This window comes from Haliotis rufescens, unplaced genomic scaffold, assembly GCF_023055435.1.
Source record: "Haliotis rufescens isolate VD_foot unplaced genomic scaffold, xgHalRufe1.0.p SCAF_1, whole genome shotgun sequence".
Lineage (NCBI taxonomy): Eukaryota > Metazoa > Mollusca > Gastropoda > Lepetellida > Haliotidae > Haliotis > Haliotis rufescens.
In genome coordinates, this window is record NW_025963779.1 from 9,497,264 (window position 1) to 9,513,487 (window position 16,224).

The following is a 16,224-nucleotide window of genomic DNA, read 5'->3' on the forward strand; positions in this document are numbered from 1 at the left end:
GGTGCTTTTAATACTATTATAAGTTCTCAGATTCTGAATGAATCATTGTAGATGGTATAATATCTTGAAGGTATTCAGCAACTGTATGCAATTTACCATACAGTACACAACACCATTGTGAGTGAGTGAGTGAGTGAGTGAGTGAGTGAGTGAGTGAGTGAGTGAGTGAGTGAGTGAGTGAGTGAGGTTTAAAGCTGGCTTGAGCAGAATTTCAGTTTTATCACAGTTTATCAGGTTGATGTGGGAGGAAAGCTTGAATTGCTGTAGGTCTTAGACATGACCACTTTGGTGAATTTAGAGTGTGGCATAAAACAACAACCAAACAAACCTCAAGCACCATATTGGCCCTCCACTGAACCTTGGACGCGATTACCACGAAAGAATAAAACATTGTGAAAGGGAATAAAACATAAAGCATCCAAAAATTAAAATACTAATAGTTTTCCATCCACAGGGAATGGAAGAAATATGATAATGGAGGGCAGCAATTACATTTCTTCAACAACGGCCATATTGAAAACATTGGTTAAGTAATCATATTCCAATTTCATTAAACAAAAACTTTGTTCACTTGACAATGCAATTACATCAAACATTTCATCTATACACTCAACCAAGCATGAAGAAAACAAATTAAACCCCAAGGTGCAATAACAATATAGGTTACAGACTTAACGCCGTGTCCCTCAAAACATTAATGGTGAAATTGCCAAGTAAATTCAAGAGTTGTTAGATAACTGTGATTAAGTGAAGCCCTCAAAACATGTGCAAGGTGAGAGTTGAGCTCTGAGCCCATCAATATCGCTGAGCACTACTTTAATGGGTGAGTGAGTGACTGGGGTTTAACACCGCTTTTAACAGTATTACAGTTATATCGCGACATGTCAGCTTAATGTTTGAGGAAAGCCCGAAGTCATGCAGGTCTCAGATGTTTACCACTTCAGTGAAACTCACAAGCATGGGTATGGTGCTGACAAACCTAGAAACATAATCAGGGCGAACCGGGATTCGAACTCACAATCATACGTTTCTGGCATGCACAGCGAATCATGGCACCTTAGACGACTGCCCCAACTACTTAATGGGGATTGGTTGGCTGCTACTAGTGATGGAAGTACAAGAAGGGGACTCGAATGTAACCAGCCTCACACTCATTACTCTCACGGGGGGCCATGTTGTCTCAAGCCTGACAATCGGCTGCACCGAGGATACAATGATCTAAGACCTGCTGCACCGAGGATACAATGATCTAAGACCTGCTGCACCGAGGATACAATGATCTAAGACCTGCTGCACCGAGGATACATTGATCTAAGACCTGCTGCACCGAGGATACAATGATCTAAGACCTGCTGCACCGAGGATACAATGATCTAAGACCTGCTGCACCGAGGATACAATGATCTAAGACCTGCTGCACCGAGGATACAATGATCTAAGACCTGCTGCACCGAGGATACAATGATCTAAGACCTGCTGCACCGAGGATACAATGATCTAAGACCTGCTGCACCGAGGATACAATGATCTAAGACCTGCTTCACCCACTCATTAAGCTGACATGCAGAATCAAACCTGAAATATTGTGTCACCTCATTCACTAAACAATAGCACCTCTCCAGTACAACAATACTGGTCAATGAACACAATATCATACTTAGTTGAAACATGTATGTTTGTGTGCGAGTGGTACTAAAATGGACAAATAATGGTTTATAGTGTTAGCCCATGGAGATACCATAAACTAAGCTAAGCAGTCCTCATATCCCCTTAATTCTGAGTGTCAGACAGGGTAACAAGTGGTACCAACTTTTCACATCTTTCGGTATGACATGAGGTCCTCCACAGAGTAACACAGCAACATCACGGCTGTAACACAGCAACATCATGGCTGTAACACAGCAACATCATGGCTGTAACACAGCAACATCATGGATGCAACACAGCAACATCATGGTTGCAACACAGCAACATCATGGTTGCAACACAGCAACATCATGGATGCAACACAGCAACAGCTTGGCTGTAACAGCAACATCATAGCTGTAACACAGCAACATCATGGCTGTAACAGAAACATGGATGTAACGGCAACATCACAGCTGTAACAGTAACATCACGGCTGTAACACAGAAACAGGTCTGTAACATAGAAACATCAGAGCTGTAACACAACAACATCATAGCTGTAACACAGAAACAAGGCTGTAACAGCAATGTCATGGCTGAAAAGTTAAAGTACACCTACAGCATTAGGAACATTGCCATGATTCCAACTGCAACACTGATATTTACCAAAGTATGTGACTCTAAACGGGGACCGGGCATCAGAAACATGCCTCATAGGACCCCATTGATCCCATGTCAACACATACTTGTACAGAATTCTGTGAAAGAATGAACAACGTGAGGATTGTGTTTTCTTGTCAATGCTGTTATTGTTGTGTTGCTGCATGATCCATGTCCTCGGTTTTCCCCTACTCTCATTACAAAAGGGGAATAAAATGGGGATCATAAATGAGGCACTGACAACTGAGCATGGATAATGCTGTTTGGAGACTCTGGAAGACAATAACACTCTGTTTCCACAGGCGCCATCTTTCCCCCTCCTCTTGTGTCTGAAGTCACTACTACCACAACAGCTCCTGATTAATATTGCAGCACCAACCACCAATCACACACATGGAGAACTTCAACCAAGATCAACAGAACATGGAAAAAACATAAACCATCCACCTGAGGACTACAAAACCAAAGACTTTTTCACGACCAGTGTCTCCCGAAATAGCGCAGCGTCACTTTTGATTCTCAGCCATCGTATTCCCAGCGACACCAGGTGGTCATGCCCTAAATATCGCAAGTTCGCTTCTTATCCTCGTCATGCAAATATGCTACCTAGCAATTATATCATGTCTGATGCAGGCTAAAAAGAAATTAAAGAAGACAAAAGATCCACCAAACAATTTCAGAATGATTAATTGTCTGGTTCTGAACTGTTTCATTACTCTCATAACCTGGTTCTGGGTAAATGTTACACGAGAATCAAAGCGCTTCTGGTCACCAGGGCAAAGGGGAAGAATGTGTAAGCTTAATGGGGCCTACCAGCTAGTCAGCATTAATCTTGTCCAAAAAAAACTATGACACTTTCGAAACTGATCACAGACATGACTTCTAAACATCAATTAGTTTTCTAAAACATCCCCTTTAAAGTTTGTAAATATGTGAAACGACTAAAGGGTATGGCAATGAATAAACTGGTTTTCTTTCCACAGTGTCAGATCTTTCTTGTAAGACTTTTTGTAATTTGTCTAAAACAATCATGGAAAAATAGATCTAATCTCAGATGGAGTTAACTGAATGATGGTGATAATGCCTTGAAGCAGTGTTAAAACTACACAGATATTACCATACACAATATGCTTCAATTCAGTTAAAAAATTATTTTCTTAAAACAAACTGAAATATTTATGCTATTCAAACAATCTCATTGGCCATATTTTTTTTATGTTCGATTGTGTATTTTTTTTGTCAAAGACAGAAGTTGGAGGAGGGAATTATTCATATTTTACCTAAATGCTGACATCAGCTTCCTTTTTTAATAACTGAATCACTGAATGTTTTCAAATATATCCTGTGGGAGGGTTAGAAATGAAAATTAAAAAATAAATCATCGCCATCTTTAGCTCCTGATCTGCTGGGAGCTTCATTTTTTGACAGAAGACAAAGGAATATAATTTCAGCAAAGTCTAAATATCGAGGGCCAGGGGCATATGTTTCGATTTATCATGCTAGGAATGTCAGACCTACAACTCGTCAGCTGAATGATCTAGAGAAACATCAATTAATTATTAATGTCAAATTGAGTAACATAACTTTCATAGAGGCATTTTCTAAAACACGCTGAGTGCTCTCAAAATAATATTGTGTATATGATATGACTGTGTGAAAAACTGCGTAAATTTGGATAAATATGTTTTCTTCCAGTTTTGAAGACAACAGATCTGTGATCAAACAAATAAAAAGAATATTGGTGTAATGGTGACAAAAACATGGCTTTTCATGCTAACTAACACACACATTAATGACTGGGAAAAGGTCATCTTTACAAGAAAGGATATAAGTAAAGTTTATAAAAACACAAATAAATAAACAGAAAAAATATCCAGAATCACCAACATTTATTACAAGATGTCAGTTTATTAGTAGTCTGCTGGACCTGACAGTTGTTATTTTGCTTCAGATCATTTAGCCCAAGTGAAATAAGTCTTATATACTCCTAATAACAAACTATGATTGTATACTAAAAAAATGCTACGAGCCAATAACAGACCACTGTTAAGTATTTAATCCCCGCAGCACTGTCCGAGCATGCACCAGCCAAGTGCTACCTTAGCCTTGATTAACTCAATTTCCGTGTTCCAGTCAATCATCGTACCATGTTTCCTTACCTACCCTGTGAGTTTATTGCCAGTTACCAAGTGCACTGAAGTAAGTGAGTTCCGCCAAGACCCACAAGCCCGTCCTTGTGTTGTTAGACTAATTAAGACCAGCAGTCAATTGTCTCCGATAACGCCTCAGATCCTCAGTCTATATTTTTTTGGACCTCTAATTACTTGGTCATTTTGATGTTCAATTTCCCTTTGTTATGAGTGCTGACTACGACACTCGCGAATGATTTGCTCATGAATATCCGAGGAGACTATGACTCTTAACAGTCATCAGCCACACATTTCATCTCTTGATTGGGCTGTGTGAGAAGACCAGTGATACTTTTATTTTCTCATATAGTCAATCGTTTATTATTTCACACACTGTCAATTATGACTTGCCAAAGACGGATATAGATGTATATGTCTTTGGACTTGCTCACATCAGCGGTACTATATTCCTAGTGTATCTACCCATAAATAACTGCAGTAAGTATTTGAGAACCGAGATGACTTAATGTTTTATTGCAGCAAGCTGTAAATATAAACTTTGAATGGATCACTGAAATTGCTATTGAAATAGTGCAACAGCACTGTAGCTCACTTTGTCATACATATTACATATACTTCAACACCTTTAAAAGTAATAACAAATAGACACCTAGCTCTGTACAGTAAGCAGAATACCATCTTTGCACTAAGGTGATTATAACACCAACACTTAAACATTACTTCAAGATAGTCTTAGCACTAAGATGATCATAACTCCCATACTCCAACACAGGTTTACGATAGTCGTAGCGCAAAGATGTTTATACCTTCCAACTTTAACATTGTTTTACGATACATGTAGTTGTTGCTCTAATATGATCATAACTCCCATACTCATACATTAAAAGTCTTACAATATTTGTAGCACTAAGATCGCTTTGAGGAACAGGGCCCAGACCTTCAGACACAGGCTCCCTTTAAATATCCGTGGGATTTTGTTCTACCTAGAGTTGCCTGATTGCATAACTTCACTATCACAAATAGGACGTCCCCTCCATATATCTATAAAGTGATTGCAGAAATTTTGTATTTGTACAGCTATGATTATTTCAGCGTGGAGGCTCGTCAAACAAGAATGAAACCAATCGGGTGTGCATGCAGGGGGAAGGGTGTATTTATACAAAGAAATGCAGTGGGGGGGAATGCGACAAAGAGTGCCCCTAAAATTGCATACATTTAAGCTCCCCAAATTCCAAAGAAGTGTGTGAGAGTGTGTGTGTGTGTGTGTGTGTGTGTGTGTGTGTGTGTGTGTGTGTGTGTCTCATTTCGGAGTCATCTTAATCCCAGTGACATTTTTACAAATAACCTCCAACTATTAACAACAATTATCCTTTCCACAGAGTCTCAGCTTTCTTGACACTTCTGAGAAGATCTAAACATCTTAAAGTAGACTTTCTCTCCTATTTTATTAAAAAAACACTGATTTGTTAAAAATTACTGATGCTCTGAACAAACTTGACCCCAGTTTTGGTGAAGAACATCTGCAACAGATTAGGGCTTAATCCACCAAAAGTGACTTGTGGAAAAGACAAATTTAGATCTCAGAAGCTTACAGTTGACATACAGAAGGCCAAATGATCATCAAATTCATGTCAGAAGCTAATCTGAATGTTTCTGGAAAATGATGTACCTTCAGAAATATTGGAGATACTGAGTTAGTAGGGTTTTCATTCCAGTTATATATAACAGTGTGTCAACATTATGTAAGAGGAAAGCCCAAAGTAGTGCTAGTCTCAGACACAGAAAGGTCATAGAAGGGTAGGCAAGAGAAGTAACAGAAGTCTGTACCCAACAGACACCCTCACAGCATGTTTCTTAAATTACACAATGCTACATGAATAACCAGGTACCATGGCCCAAATTGCAAGAAAACAGAAGTACATTATTGAGTGAGTGAGTATGGTTTTACATCGCTTTTAGCAATATTCCAGCAATATCATGGCGGGGGAAACCAGAAATGAGCTTTACACTTTGTACCCATGTCGGGAATCGAATCCAGGTCTTCGGCGTGACGAGCGAACGCTTTAACCACCAGGCTACCCGACCGCCCCCAGAAGTACATGAAGTTCAAAAGATGAAGCTGTGACATTATCACAGTAAAACAGAAAAACTAACATGTGTTTTTGTTGGTTATATTACATAATTAACACACATAAATTTTCATAATGCTGCATGAAACAATGGCAAAACAGAGGTGAATATAACATTTACACTATGACAACCATGTTTAAATATGGAACAGAATTCTGGAAGCATCAGCTAGATACCATTGCTGGAATCACCTGACACCTCAGCCGTATATACCAGAGATGTTGAAATGCAATTTAACTGAATGAACAGGGTGACCTGATGGTCAAAGGCCATAGGGTCAAATACCAAAATATGCAAAAATCATTATGTTCCGGCCGGCCTCTGCCTACCACATACTTAATGTACATCAATCTCATGATATATGCAAATATGGCCGTGTAATGGACAGGATGACATTTCTAATATTGCTGCCTGACAGCCATGTTTAAAATCAGTTCGGAATTCTGTTCCATCATTCATGCTCAAGTTTCAGCTCAATATCCGTCTCATTGACTTCCTGTTGTGATGGCATTGTTTTTTTCTTATTTCTTGACCAGTGTACAAAAATAAAAATAAATTTGTTGTCACCTGCTTAGATGCTAAATGTTTGGGTTTTTTCACCTCCAATTATCCAGACCATCTGAGATTTAAACAAGTATTTGTCACAAAGTGACGAAATGTCCCCCGCCTGTATATACACCATAGTACCAAATATGAAGACAATCCAGCAATTAGTTCTTGAGATATTGCGGCAACACCGTTTTCTAACTCCAAAAGCAGATTTGCCTGCTGTGACCTTGAAAATGGGGTCAAGGTCACCAAAACCGACTGGTGTATGCGGTGTCTGTATATACACCATAGTTCCAAATATGAAGACAATCCAGTGTTTAGTTCTTGAGATATCGCGGCAACACCATTTTCCAAATCCAAAAGCAGATTTGCCTGCTGTGACCTTGAAAATGGGGTCAAGGTAAAAAAAAACGACTGGTGTCTGCGAAGTCTGTATATACACCATAGTTCCAAATATGAAGACAATCCAGCGATTAGTTCTTGAGATATCGCGGCAACACCGTTTTCCAAACTCCAAAAGCAGATTTGCCTGCTGTGACCTTGAAAATGGGGTCAAGGTCACCAAAACCGACTGGTGTCTGCGGAATTTGTATATACACCATAGTTCCAAATATGAAGACAATCCAGTGTTTAGTTCTTGAGATATCGCGGCAACAAACAGGTGGGACGTACGGACGTACGGACGGTCGTGAATACTATATCCCCCGCTTCGCGCTTTCGCGCGGCGGGGGACAACAAGAGTCATCACAAGATGAGAAATCCCCCCTGCCCCACAAATCTGAAAGAATGAATCATTTGATTGTAACAGCAAGTCTGACAAGAGTGATCTGTCCATCTTGATGAGATTATTTCTACCTCATCCTTCTGTCCGCTACAAGTGTTGTTACTGGTAACTGCATGACATAGAGTGGGAAGGTGCTAAAAAAACAGAAAAGAAATGTTGCAGATGATATCGCAAAAACACGAATATATCTATCACCTTAGGTTCGGGGTGCTAAATGTGACGTATCTTTTGTCACATTCATGTCACACAATACTTAACTGCAGAAATGTCTGGAAGCAATCATGGAAACAACATGTCTGTGAGACAAATGTCAAATTAGATAGGTTCTCATAAATGACATTCAGGTGATGATGGTCGTTTCCTTATTGATACATGATGTGTCTACCAGGCTTGATGAGGGATCCATTTTCAGCACTCCCAATATACATGTTTTGTTTGATGAGGGCTAATCCACATATCATGTTACCTGTAATCTGCACAATGCTTGTTTGTTGTTTAACGCTACACTCTTCTCTATAATCATAGCAATATTTGTATTCTATTGTGTTTGTCAATGTTTAATTAGTCATGTTCATGTTTTGTACCCTGGCCCCTGTGGGTGTTTATGTACAACAAATATTCTTCTTCTTCTTCTATTGTGAGGTAGGCTATCTTGACACCCCTAATGTACACAATCTTCTGTAAGGTGAGGTAGGCTATCTTGACACCCCTAATGTACACAATCTTCTGTAAGGTAGGCTATCTTGACACCCCTAAGCTGAGGTAGGCTATCTTGACACCTCTAAGCTGAGGTAGGCTATCTTGACACCTCTAAGCTGAGGTAGGCTATCTTGTCACACCTAATGTACACAATCTTCTGTAAGGTGAGGTAGGCTATCTTGTCACCCCGAAGCCGAGGTAGGCTATCTTGTCACCCCTAATGTACACAATCTTCTGTAAGGCGAGGTAGGCTATCTTGACACCCCTAAGCGGAGGTAGGCTATCTTGACACCCCTAAGCTGAGGTACGCTATCTTGACAACCCTATGTACACAATCTTCTGTAAGGTGAGGTAGGCTATCTTGACAACCCTATGAACACAATCTTCTGTAAGGTGAGGTAGGCTATCTTGACAACCCTATGTACACAATCTTCTGTAAGGTGAGGTAGGCTATCTTGTCACCCCTAATGTACACAATCTTCTGTAAGGTGAGGTAGGCTATCTTGTCACCCCTAATGTACACAATCTTCTGTAAGGTGAGGTAGGCTATCTTGACACCCCTAAGCCGAGGTAGGCTATCTTGACACCCCTAAGCTGAGGTACGCTATCTTGACAACCCTATGTACACAATTTTCTGTAAGGTGAGGTAGGCTATCTTGACAACCCTATGTACACAATCTTCTGTAAGGTGAGGTAGGCTATCTTGACACCCTTATGTACACAATGTTCTGGTGAATAGGGCATATTGTGACACTCATAATATACACAAATCAAGATTTGGCAACATGTGAGATATGCAGTGTCTCTTTTAGTAATATTCCAACAATCTCATGGTATGAGACACCAGAAATAGGCTTTACACCTTGTACCCATGTTTACATATAGAACCTGAGTCTTCGGCGCGACAAGCAAACACTTTTACCACTAGGCTACCTCACCACCCTGTTTTCCAAATGAACAGAGCTGAAATGATGGTTAGCTACTTTGCTCATGATATGTTCATATTATGTAACACTATTTCCCACAAGACTGTTTCAATACTTGGTCATTACACATTCACACCTTCATGTGAAAAGGGACTTTCTCTCTTTCACAATTAGCACAGACACAACACAAAATGCTCAGTTGTGGTATAAAAATATATGTACAAAAAAAGTGTAGGTTTGTCAGTACCCTTACACTAAACATGTAGATTTTCTCAAAGCTGTATATGAGATTTCTTCCAAAGCACTGACCTTTAAATTACACGCCAGACAATCTGACACTTGAGATTTGATAATTACTGGTGTCTGGACATAGATTAAGTGTAGTAAGTGGAGATGGGATTAGTATTTTCTCAGGGGAATACCCAACATTTAACACATACAAGAATATAATTCACAACACATGCCAGAGTTGAGCGAGTGAGTGAGTGAGTAAACGAGCGAGTTGGGTTTTACACCAGAATATTACAGCAGAATCATATCATGCGACTTCAGAAATGTGACAACACCCAGGGGAAAACCAACGTGAGAGTTCGTTGCGACAAATGAGCATGTTAGAACGTTTGAGATCAGAGTGTATTTGATCAAATAACTAAACAGTAAGTAATTTCTAAGATAGATCATTACCAAGTGGGTGAGAGGATGTGGGTTTTTCCGAACATTTCAGCTATACTATACAGGGCTCGATACAAGGCACTTGATTACCTTGCACCAGGTGCATGTTGACATGAAAACCAAGTTGCACCAAACAAAACCAGGTTGCACCAAACAAAACCAGGTTGCACCAAACAAAACCAAGTTGCACCAAACAAAACCAGGTTGCACCAAACACAACCAAGTTGCACACTTGTCCCATAAATGAATCAGAGCTGAAACAATATCAGGGGGTCTGCTGCCAGTGTCATATACATTAATGACTCATTGCTGTAAAACATAGGAACATGAGCACATTATCTTGAAGTACCCACAGTTTGATCACGTCAAGCCTAAGAAAGCATGACAAATTACGCACAACAGAGCGATTAGTGATGTACTCGGGTAAATAAACTTCAGAGGAATGGAGTGTGTTCAAAGATCAATGTTGTGTGGACAAGTAAGGGTTAGTCAGACATGCACATAAAATCAGGTTGTATTTTTTAATAACAGGTGGCACCGGTGCCTGTTTTATATAGTTAAATCAATCTCTTTTTGTTCGCTGTTATGGCAACCATAGGTTTTAGGGACCAATTCTGCACCCAAATTTGCAAAGGAAAACACAGTCGAACGATATCGAGATAACGTGGCATGAACATTTAAATTGTAAGGCAGTCGGAACCGGGGAACGGGTTTGAGATATTGGTACATAGGACATAAAGGTGGTCGATATAACAAGGTTCGACTGTACATGAATTCTGACAAACTTTTTTAAAATCAGTATGATATTCATTAGGGTTAGGACAAGTACAAATTTACAACCTGGGTATCACCCTACTCTACCCAGGTACCCACTGGAGGTCGCAAAGAGTTTGCAAAAATATATCCGATTGGGAATTGTTTATCCAAAGCTCTTTCAAAATGTATTTAGATATATGTCAAAACGATCTGATCATCCATACACTGAAGTTGACTGAAGCTTTATTTTAATTTAAACATACAAAAGTCACAAGGAATGCATGCAGAGTCAGAAGGAAATGCAAACATTAGTGACCTGGGAGTGTAACCAGGGAGTTATATTGTGAATTTATGTCATGAAACATAAATCACATGACTCACCACGGGTCTGGGTAGTCTTGTGCTACCCGGGTCCCACTGAGAACCCACCCGACCCGAGCGCCTGAGTTACCCGTCCCAGCTCTAATATGCACACAAATATATAGTACCAGAGGTTTATTATCCACACTTCGTATATCATGCTGTAGTGGAGGATTAGTGACATCTACATTGAAAACTGTGTCCAGAAGATAACAGTGTCAGCGTGACACCAACAATGTCAGCATCAAATCAACAATTGTGATTGCAGGTAAGACATACAGTCGCCTCTACCACCATGTGTAATGTCAGTTTGGTTCAGTTTAATCATGTGTTTCTAAACATTCAACAAGTGCATTGTGGGACTGAGTGAACTATGTTTGGTTTGGTTTGGTTTGTTGTTTTACGCCGCACTCAGCAATATTCCAGCTATATGACGGCGGTCTGTAAATAATCGACTCTGGACCAGACAATCCAGTGATTAATATCATGAGCATCGATCCACACAATTGGAATCGATGACATGCATCAACCAAGTCAGCGAGCCTGACCACCCGATCCCGCTAGTCGCCTTTTACGACAAGCATAGTCACCTTGGGTTTCTGAAGACCTATTCTACCCCGGAATCTTCACGGGTAGAGTGAACTATGTAAATGTAGCGGCCATAAAATTTCCGAGTCACGTGATGGGATTCGAACAACGGACCTTCTGATCCGAGGTCGGACGCCTCGTCCATATGACCAAAGAGGTTAACCCCGTCAGCAAGCTGACAAGGTAAGGATGTCATCTGTTGGATGACTCTACGCCCTGCTACATAAACATAGTCATAGTGTTCCATTGCACAAAATATAACTTATGTTTCCACCACTGTTAGCAGACTGTAGCAACTGCAAGCCGTGAAATGGTTGGTTGCACTGTAGGATATTACACAGGTCAATTGCAACTGATGTCAATCAACAGCTCGGGGCGGGATGACCTGTCGGAAATGGCGTCGCTGTGTGACAAAATATGGTAGACGAGGAGCAACAGCAGTAGTGTTGCTTGACTGCAGTATGTTACTAAATGTCTTCCGAAAAGCAGCAGACTGTGTCAGTATGTAAGATGGATTGCTAATTCCTGTGTTCAGTGACAGACATAATTCCTTGGGTAAACTATGCCTAAGGAACAATCTACATCATTCAAAACAGTTTTTGAAAGATTTTGTTTGTTTGTTGTTTAACACCTCACTCAGCATTATTCCAGCTATATGACGCCAGTCTGTAAATAATCAAGTCTTGACAAGACAATCCAGTGATTGACATCATGAGCATCGATCCACGCTATTGGGATGAAATGACATGCATCAAGCAAGTCAACGAGCCTGACCACCAGATCCCGTTAGTCGCCTCTTACAACCAGCATAGTCACCTTTTACTGGATCTTCACATGTTTCGGAAAGAAGTCAAGTCAAGACAGGGCCAAAATCAAAATATTCAATTACTTATTGGTTGACTCAATTAAAAATCCATGTTGATAGTGAAGAGTGGCCAAATGTTACAAATGATAATCCTGATGCTATTTATGATCCAATGGACACAATTGATAGTGAAATTTGCGATTCAGGCAAAACAGGGACAGAAATTTTAAAAGTTACTAACAATCTAAAAAATGGCAAATCACCTGACCCTGATCAGTTGTTAATTACGATGATAAAAAATGCAAGTGTCTAATTCTACCCTTTCTCGATACATATTTTAATCATGTTTTCACCAATTGTGTTTTCACAGAGTCAAAATTCACAATAATTTCTTAACATAAGGATGCCGATACACAGAACCGGATAACATTCGTGATATTTCTTTGTCTAGTGTTTTGGGTAAACTGTTTAGGTCAGTCAACAGACTTACCAGATGGGCTAGTATCAAAGATAAGCTTCCAGAACCACAAGCAGGATTTAGAAAGGGCGATTCTTGTGCTGATCACATATTTACATTATTCAGTATTATTTAAAAGAACTTTTACGTAAAAACAATAATCATATGTAGGATTTGTAGATTTCAAATATGCATTTGATTCAGTTAATCATATTCTATCTACCACTACACAAAGAGATATGAAGACATCCCATTACGGGTCACGTCAGACCAACCATGCACCAACTTTGCCCGACCAATGAAATGACTGACAAGAAGTCGACATTAGCCAATCAGAAGGCAGCTTTCTCATGCATTACGGCACTAATTTCAAATTGGCGACTACGCTTTGAAACATATTTTCACAAATTCTCGATTAAAATTTTTAAACCTGAACAAAAGAACATTCTGGAATGGCTAATAGATGGTCTAGATTGTATGGATTCAGTTGTTAAGCCCGTAACTATAGTTAGGAAGTTTTCTAGGTTGCATGATAGAAATCATGAAAGAAAATGTTTTAGAACTTCTTTGAACAAAGTTTGTTTAACTAACGTATCACCCCAAAAAACAAGTACTGGCTTGGGTCATTGGTTCTGTAAACAGCCTGTTCGATATAACAATTTCAGCACTGTACTCTGACTCACAGAAAACTTCGAAGATTTTTGCCATCAAGTAGTCATACTGCTAACTCTTACTGACTTTAAATGTCAAGTCAAGCATGTTTCCGATAACATGTCCATATATAATCACGATATACATCTTGTGTACAATAAATAAGCCCATATCTGACGCAAGTAAGTTTGATTTTTGGCATCTGAATATTGAACTTAATGCAGCAAGGCCTGGAGCTCTGATATGGAATGCAAAAGCGAAAAAAACATAGTGTGTCCTTATACAAACACTATCAACCAAACAGTTGCCATAATGCACACTCTATACAAGTGGAAATAATCAATAAATCAGATAAATACCCCATGATACGCAGCTGAATCATCTGGATCAGATAAATAGACATCTACACCATAAACGTGTCAAGGGTTTGTTATTATCCCATTATTTTTCACATATAAATGATATCATAACATTTAATATTGTATAATAACATATCTAATTTCATGTAATAAATGAAGCTATCTCCACATCCACCAGTGCTCACCTTGGTCAATAGATAACTTGACCTAGAATGACCTCTCGATTCCCCTGACACCCTGCATTGTTTGGGTTGTATGAAGCATATCACAAGCAATTCCACAGGTCCTTAATCACACAATTCTTCCATGTTTTCACATATTGAAGCAAGTAGACCCATTCAGAAGCCCAATCAATGTTCTGTGGTCAATAGAACTCTTTTGACTGAAAGGAAAGAAATGATGGAGCCGTTTTGATTTACTAGTAAACAGAGTTATGCTGTGTGATTAATTCTACACCAAATTCTCATCATAACTACTCGTGGGCTGTTTGCTAAACACAAATGACAATTACATTTCTCATTTGGCCTTCCCATCACTGATTGATCATTGATGGAGAAAAACAAATATGGCTCTGTTTTGTCAAAACTCCTTCAAATAAATGTTAAGTCAGATATACACAAATAGGAAGATAAACACTTACACAGTGATGTAACTTTACGATCAACCAAAAACGTTTGTCGATATTCTCCACCCTTGTGTCATGTGAAACTGTGTTAACTGAAGGGAAGGGTAGAGTGTAGGAAAACAAGCTATTATCAACACATTTACAATGTAAATATTTACAATATGTCATTAACTTGATCAAACGTAGCTGCACTGATACAGACAGTTATGTTCACGAGATTGGATAGCCTTGTATTTCATTTGACACTAATCATATCACAGTGAGATTCATCACAAGTTATTTGATAATCTTAATAGTTTGGTTTTACTTCCATTATAAGACTTTTTTCATGAAAATAAAACAAGTAGATGAAGTCAAGACATAATTATATTTCTGTCATGATGAACAAGCCATTAACAATTGTGATTGATATACTGTTCAGTGAATTGTTAAATCTTATGTAATATAGATGGACAAAGTGTCCAAGGTTGAGATATATCACTAAGTATTGATACATACGTGAATTTCAGGGTTAGAACTGGACTTCAGCAACCCATGCTTGTCGTAACGGGATCAAGTGGTCAGACTTGCTGGCATGGCTGGTAAATGTCATCATACGCTAGTTGTATATGGAGCAGGGCGTGGAGTCATCCCACAGATGACATCCTTACCTTGCTTGCTGACAGGGTTAACCTCTTTGGTCATGTGGACAAGGCGTCCGACCTGTGATCAGAAGGTCCGTGGTTCGAATCCCATTAGGGGACTCGGAAATTTTATGGCCGCTACATTGGCGCCCAACGTGGGGCTGAGCATGTTCATATTAAATTTGAGCAAAATAAGCCTCAGCACCCTACTATGCGGCCCTGGACGTGCCTTCTGTTGACGGGGGAGTATGTAGCAGGGCGTGGAGTCATCCCACAGATGACATCCTTACCTTGTCAGTTTGCTGACGGGGTTAACCTCTTTAGTCAAGTGGACAAGGCGACCGACCTCTGATCAGAAGGTCCGTGGTTCGAATCCCATCACGGGACTCAGATATTTTATGGCCGCTACATAGACATCGAGGCTTACTATCTCAATCACCAGATTGTCTGGTCCAGGCAACCAACACATAGTTTGAAACTTGCTAAGTGCGGCGTTAAACAACAAACAGTATTGAGGCATGAAACATCTGTGCAACACTGAAGTTCTACATAGTACATGAACCTTGATTAAAAAAGAATGCTACTAGTGAATCAGCCATGACATAGTAATATGAAAGAATCGGGTGTTCTTTAAATTCTTTTGAGTAGTATATCATGAGGGATAGAAATGGACCTTTTTTTTCAAGCATGCCACTGGGCACTGATAAACATGTTTCGACTTGCCGTTTCAAAGTGTGCCAACCAGAAGAATTCTTTTCTGTGAAAAAAGAAGTCTTTTTACGAAATTGGTGCATTCAGCTCA

General features: G+C 39.5%; 1 long non-coding RNA gene across 1 annotated transcript; it reads right to left on the reverse strand.

Annotated features, from left to right (window-relative positions):
- Nucleotides 1-14,365: 14,365 nt before the first annotated feature.
- Nucleotides 14,366-15,488, reverse strand: LOC124136705. The gene is made up of 3 exons (XR_006861408.2): nucleotides 15,298-15,488; nucleotides 14,815-14,891; nucleotides 14,366-14,556 (listed from the first exon to the last, which is right to left on the reverse strand). It is a non-coding gene; the product is annotated as an uncharacterized LOC124136705 (long non-coding RNA).
- Between the last annotated feature and the right edge of the window lie 736 nt (nucleotides 15,489-16,224).